At 41.7% G+C, this 7409-nt stretch overlaps 1 long non-coding RNA gene across 1 annotated transcript in view; it reads left to right on the top strand.

Moving 5' to 3' along the window:
- Nucleotides 1-811: 811 nt before the first annotated feature.
- LOC109302466 overlaps nt 812-7409 on the top strand; it is an 18222-nt gene continuing 11624 nt past the window's right edge. Inside the window, exons 1-2 of the long non-coding RNA XR_002098791.1 lie at nt 812-904; nt 2433-2435. This is a non-coding gene — a long non-coding RNA (uncharacterized LOC109302466). The remainder of the gene's footprint in view (nt 905-2432; nt 2436-7409) is intronic.

The following is a 7409-nucleotide window of genomic DNA, read 5'->3' as shown; positions in this document are numbered from 1 at the left end:
GGGGGGATCTTGTGGCTGCCTACAACCTTATCAGGGGCCACCAACAGGGACTCAGGGAAAGTCTGTTCACCAGGGCCCCCCTTGGAGTCACCAGGAACAATGGCCACAAGCTGAGGGAGGATAGGTTTAGGTTAGATATTAGGAAGAACTACTTCACTGTAAGGGTGGCCAGAGCCTGGAATAGGCTTCCCAGAGAGGTGGTGCTCTCACTTTCCCTGGAAATCTTCAAGAGGAGACTGGATAGGCACCTGGCTGGGGTCTTATGACCCCTGCCACCCCCAGTGCTCCTTCCTGCCCATGGCAGGGGGTCGAACTAGATGATCTGTCTAGGTCCCTTCCGACTCATTGATTCTATGATTCTATGATTTTAGGATCACATTTAGTCATTGATGTCTACTGTCATGCCTAATAAGGTGAATAGAATCTGGTCCATTGTGTCTACACAAGGCCATGCCTTTTTAGGATAAGAGCACAGCATTCTGGGTTGAGATCCCATGATCCCGTGTTCTGCATTATGGGGGGGGGCGTTGCCTGAGGAGGGGGGTGGTAACTACTGGGAGTCATTACAGTTTTTAACTTGGTCTCAGGTTCCCTTTTGGATACTTATGTTATTTTACCTGTGGCCTTGGATGGGACTGAAATGGTAGTGTGTGGCTATGGCTTTGTTCTAGGCTACATTCAAGGTGTGACAGCAAAATGATATAGACATGGCCAAATACCAGTCTCTTAGAAATGTGTGCAGAAATTTCCCTCTGGAAATGCAGTAGTGGCATGTCCACATCAGTGTGGAATAGCATGTGGAGCCAGATTCATATTCAGAGAAATCATAGACAAGTAGGGCTGGAAGGGACTTTCATAGGTTAGCTAGTCCAACCCACTGTCTGAGGCAGGATCATACTTATCCGTACAATGCTATACAAATCCATAAACTAATCTCTTAGTAAAACTACTGTCAACCCTTATACAACACAAGACATAACACCATAACCTGCTGCAGGTAAAGCAAAGGGACCGACATCCTGCTTCTGTAGAAGGTTGTTAATATACTTTCAAGAAATCCCAGGTAGAGAGCCACACCCTGCACTACACAGGAAGGCAAAACCACTACAATCCATACCAATCTGCCCATGGGGTAGAATTCCTTCCTGGCCCCAAATACGCTGATTAGTCTGACCCTGAGCAGGGGGACAAGCCCCTTTAGCCAGGAGCCTCTGGCTTTAAGTTCCAGAAGAAGCATTGCTACACCTCAGTCAGATTCCCCATCCTTGGCAACACCCAATAACCAAGGCCTCTTAGGAAGGTTTTTTTTTTTTTAAATGGAGATGTAACAGAAAAGTGGGGGCAGAGGGGGAGCCTCTGAGGCCCATGTGGCAACCAGCAAAGCTCAGAAGCATGGAAAATACCCATAGTAGTACAAAAGCATACCCATACCTAGATCATCTCTGAGCAATAGCTACCCAACTTCTTGAACACCTCCAGTGATGAAGTGTTTACAACTGCCCTGGGTCATCTACTTCACTGCCTCACTGTTCTAACAGTGAAGAAGTCTTTCCTGATATCCAATCTAAATTTACTTTGCTGCAACTTCAAGCCATTGCATTTAAATAGAACTTTGGTGGAATTTACCCACCCAAGTTGCTACAAGAAAACACCAATATCCCAACTCCAACATCCATAAAACTCATTTGGCACCTGTAGTTTGAGCTGCAAAATTCTCTTATTCCTTATGCTTTGGTTTCCAGGCAAGCACGGAAGGATCCTACTCTGAATACTCAGAGTAGCTTCCTGCTAATCTTCACAACGTTCCAAGTAGAAGGTGGTTTGATGACCCAGCTCAAGTCATTGGAAGAGCTGAATCTGACATGCATACAGAAATCACTCTTAACACACATCAACACCAATGAGTTGAACACAAAGCATAGCAACGAGTCCCACTTTCACTCAAAAATATGGCTTCTGGCAATGCTGGCAACTTTTTCCATCATTGGCGTGGTGTAAGACACATGAAGTGGGAGATCTTTCTTAGCATGAGGAAGTTCAAATCCTCATCTCTCACTTTCTAAGAGAGCATGGTAACCACCTGGTTATATAATAATCCCTTCTGTTGTAGCTTGTTTACTGTGTAACTAAGAATGCAAGGTCATGAGGTCAAGAGAACAGTGAATTTGTTGCGGAGTCTGACTTTATGGAGTCAGAGGTCCCACCACTCCCTGGTGACTGAAGCCCAGTCTTCTTTTGAGAGTTACCTTCTAGTTCAAGAGGTCAGGGAGCCCCATCTAAGTGGTGCCAGTACTCTGATATCATCTTATCTATTATAATGCTTGTCATGCCCGGGTGCATGTCACACAAATCAATAATATTATCATAGTCTTTAGGGGACTTCATAGAATTGCTCTTCTCACTTTATAGGGTGAAAACAGTGAAAAGACAAGAAAGTTTGATTTCTTAATATTTTTTGTAAGGTTTAGTAATTTTTTTTCTCTATGGGGGAATGGTTGTGTCAAGTTATGGCTTTTTAGTTCTTGTTCATTGAAGGGGATGCCAATGCTACAACTCTTGCTCCTATTAGAGAAAGCCTTTTTCTGATTTTTTTAAAGTCATTTTTTTCATCAAGGCCACTAAGCAATTCAGGAGTTGGAAGAAAAGTTGCTGTAGAACATGGAATGGATGTGAGTAACAGCAACTGAATGCAAAATTCTCCTTCTGTTTACGTATAGCACCATTCAGTTGTATTTGTTTTTTATTATTCCAAAAGCAGGCTGGATTTGATCCCCTTGGTACAATCTTAGTCCTGTCTGCCAAAAAGGGGGAAAATGAGTTAGATGTTTTCTATTTTAACCACATTAGTTAATGAGAGAACTGGAATGGCATCATGTGTTGGCATGTGGGAGACTTTTATGAGTCAGAGAATGAAACACCTGGCAAGCAAAAAAAGTTAGAAAAAAAGGCATAGAAAAAGCTTCTTCAAAAAGCTTTGGCTCAGATTATTTGGAAATGAGAGCTCAGAGGACTGGGCATCATCATCTTTAAGCTGCTAGAAAGCTTACAGAGCTCTCTGAGGGAAATAAGTTACCAAGCTGGGAAATATCACTGACAATACATCAGCCATTTTTCTTCTCTGGCTTCCCTCTTCCGCTCCCCGCTTCCTATGATTTAAAATGAGCAATGATTAGCCTGGCCATCTTGAAGGGTGATTTCCCTATAGAGAAGGCAAGCTACAATATTTAAATATAGTGTATAAAATGATCATGAGCCAAGCGTTACCTTTTATGGCTGGAAAAGTAGGAAACACAAGAGACTCATGATTCCACTTTAAAAGTTGTGCTAATAGCCAGATTGGCTGGTGTCAGTGTATGCTGGAGCCAGACTCCAATGTTTTTTCTGTTGTAAAAAAAGAAATCACAAGAGACATTATTTTTAGTTGTCATAACCAGGTGTTTGTTACTTGATCTGCTTCCAGTAGTGGGTGGAATCGTGTATCTTTATTTTTTCCTTGTGAATTCATTCTCCATAAGAATGTAACCTTTTATGTTGATGCTTTATAAAAAGCTTTGAGAAATATTTGCAACAACTTTTAGCTGACCATTAGTCAGATTGGTCAAATTATAGTTTGAACTATATTTTGTGGACTATTTTATTTGATAACAACTCCTGCTACCCTGGTGACATGTACAAGCAGAAAAGATCTGGAAACCCAAGAATTGCGATACTGGATCAGACTAAAGATCCACATAGCCTATATCCATTCTCCAAGATTTTCCAGTATTTAATTAAAGTAAATCTAACCAACAATTAAAACTCGGGCTCCCTCCTATGTTATCAGTGTAATATGAGTCTTGGAAGTTCAAATACACATCATGTCCCAATAGAAAAGCAAGGGCAACACTGGAGAAAGTTAAAATGATGTGTGTTTGCCTATGTTTGTCAAATATAACTCCTGGCAAATAATGAATAGATTTGATTGCAGGATACTGGTCTAGAGACTAATTTCTGTAAATCATATATCTGTACTGATAGAGCTGTGCTGGCTGTCACCAGCTGAGGATGTGGCCATGTAATGAGGACAGGGATGGGCCATGGTAAAGCTCTGAATAAAGTGCACAAAAAGAAATCCCAGTATTAAGTAATTTTATATTCATTTTTTTACTCTCATAAGATTTTCATTTGCTTTTCTATTATGCTAAAAATCTGTGGTTCTATTTAAAATTAAAAACAAAAAAACAGAAGCATCACTTTGGGCCTCATTTTGTGCTGCCTTGAACTTGACCATTTACATCTGCACAAAGTAACTGTAAAAGGCTATAATGCTGATTTGGAAGCTTTTTTAAATCTCTTCTACCAGATATAAATGATAGTAGAGAGGATGAGGCACAGAGACTCATGGTAGAACCACTGCCAAACATTGGTTCTCTATTTCATGGTGATGGTACCCAATAGAAGTGAATACATTCTTTGGGGGAAAAGAGTATAGAATGAGTATTGCATGTTGAATATCGCCGTGAGAGGCATTGTTCATAATAGAACTAGTTGATAGAAGCAGTCAGATAAAACTGGGGTTTTATTTTTGCTGCAACTTGGAAGGATACACTAGAAATAAATAACTTTATTTCAACAAGGGGAGGATTAAAGTATATGTACAATTCTGTGCCTTGTTTGTAGATGTAATTACTGCAACGGCACATGAAAAACAGGATAAAAAGACAATTCTTTTTCACATACTAAGATCCAAAATGCTCATTAAATTGGAGCAATTTTCTATATACTGCAGCAATATAATCCCATGTACAAAAGAGTAGCTTTGGATTTCTGAAAAGTCTGTCCAAAATATTTTGTTTACAATAACCAATCACTTTAATGTAATTTTTATAGTCATTTGATACTACTTAGAATGCAAGTGAAACTAGAAGATGTAATAATGACAAACAGGAAAACAACTGTAAATGTGAACCAGTAATATGTATGTTGAGCACAATTTGACCCTTGGTTTGGAGGAGCCTGAACAAATAACGCATAAAGAATTTTACAAGACTCTGAAGGTAACTGGTACTAAGTGATGTATAAAACACTTAACCATTATTAGCTTTGTAAGATAGATTTTTTAAAATTCTGTATTGTAAACCAAAGATATCATGTACCTCACCATCTGCTAACTGCTATCATTCATTCCTTGCAAGCCTTTACAGATATTTCTTCACTTGCAGACATATGACAAAATGCTGTTAGGAATAGTCTCAGCAAATATGGAACTCATTTTTCACAGAGTTTGAGGAAAAGTTAATTAAAGAACCACCTGGGAGAAAATAAGTAAGGCAGAAAATGCTGTGTTAGCATGCAGGCTGGAGACTAAAGAAAGGTTATCATATTTGCATTCTAAAGAACCAAAAAAAAATCAAAATTCTTTCATTCAGAAACCTGCCTTCAAGCCTGATTTGTTAATATGGGTAAAATTTGAAGAAGTATCTGAGGGACTTATGAGACTAAAATCCATTTCCAAAAGTGTTTTAGGCACTTGGACCCTGATCCTCAAAGGTAGAAAAGGCTAAGGGTAGCTAAGAGTTGATTGCTTCCAGTGGGAGTTTGGTGCTTAAAATCTATGCAGGATCTGGATGTTATCGAAAGTAATGGATAAAGGTATCAATGGATGCATTGAGGTTCCAAAGCACGGTGCAGTAATCACTCATACTGTGCCATGCATGTAGCTCATGGTTAGTTTTAACCATTACTTTGCTAAAACTGGAGAGCTTGCTACTATGGCAAAATAACTGCCACTCGTGTAGATTCATGTGATCACTACATCGCTTAGTGCATCATATGGCCATTTAGTGCGTTGCTATGGCAGCATAGGGTGATGTGTAGACGTTCCCAATATGTACATTTTATAGCACTTAGACTGCCTGCCAGAAGATATGCACCTGAACATCCTAAGCCAGTGATTCTTGACCAGGGTGTTGGGGCACTGTAACAGGGGATCCCTTCCCCCTCTTACTTGGAACAAGTAAAGCTTGCAAGGTAGGAGCTGTGCTATGTACATCTGCTTCCAAGTGGTTTTCAGGGCTCAGCCTACAGATTTCAGGCAACAGAATGCTTGGCTGCTAAACAGGGGATGAACAGCACCTGGACCTTAGCAACAACAAGCCAGGTAAAATGATAGGAAGGGGCAGAAACAAGGGGCAAATAAGTCTGAGCCTGTAGCCCAAGACTTAGACCCTAACTATAGAAACAGCTCTACAGGTGGGCTACATATGAGAAGATAAGTTCTATGGCTGGCTTCTGTTATTGTTTGGGGTTGGTGTTAAACCAGATGACTGGATTGTGGTTGTAAGGGAGGAAGAAGCCACTTCGCAGGGAGCCTGGGGTGCCCTGGGTTCTAGGACTTTCAAAGGGTCAGGTACAGTAAGCTGGGCTAAGAACAGGTGTGAACTCAGGGAGGACTGGAGGGTTAGGTGCCCTAAAGGGTGCCCAGTCTGGAAATAAAAGGAGAAGAAAGCCTAGAAGGCAAGCTTTCCAAAAGGTAGCTAGTCTGGGACTGGGAGGAGGAAGAGTCCTCAAGGGACCTAAAGGGGCCTGTGGCAGAATCTGAGGATCTCCAGGCAGAGGTTGAACTGAGGTCAAGGAGCCAATACCCAAATGGGTGACCTGAGATAGAAGGGGTCACAGAGGGGAAGTGCCCCAGAGACAGTACAGGTTGTGAGTGGCTAAGGTTTAGACAGAGCCCTTCCAAGTTTGGGGATCCAGGGGTCAGCTAGGGCTAAAGCTCAAGGAGAGGGGCCAAAGCCCGGAGAATCTAGCAGACCTAGACAAATGGGAAAGAGAGGCTGAACTAGGGGACCCCAGACAGGAGAAAGAGAGAGAGCCCTGCTACCATTAGGGATGAGCTGACTGGCATCCTAATGATAAGCAGGGTAGGGGAAAGCAGAAAAAGCCAGACTCTGGGGATCTGAAGGCAGTCTCCTCAAATGTATTATCTTTTGACATCAAGGCATGGCAGACAAGAGAGGAGGAGGCCCAGAAGGAGGAGGGAGCCAGAGTTAGAGAACAGGCATAGGATGGCTCCAAGGGAATGCTGCAGCCACCCTGTGAGGCAGAGCCCATTACAGGCACCCTGCATGCCATGAGAGCTTTCAAAGGGTGTCATAAGGTGTGACTAAATAAGCAGGTGTAAAGATACAAGTTTAAGCTCAGACTTGTCCCTGCCTAGCTGCAGCCCTGCCCCCACTGCCTCATCCCTCTGTAATGAAGTAAATAGCATAATATGTTAATTTGTTTTTGAAATGGGATGCTTCTCAATTAGTAAAAGTTATGGGGGGGGGGGTGTCTCAAGTCTAAAACATTGAGAAGTGCTGTCCTAAGCACTTCTTTCTTCTCAAAAGATGGCTTGACTCTTGCTAAGAGTCATCATGATCAGTGAT

Source organism: Gavialis gangeticus, unplaced genomic scaffold (genome assembly GCF_001723915.1).
Source record: "Gavialis gangeticus isolate Ggan-Ray unplaced genomic scaffold, GavGan_comp1, whole genome shotgun sequence".
Taxonomy (NCBI): Eukaryota; Metazoa; Chordata; order Crocodylia; family Gavialidae; genus Gavialis; species Gavialis gangeticus.
Note: the sequence above shows the minus strand (reverse complement) of the source record. Positions and strands in the feature narration are given on the sequence as shown.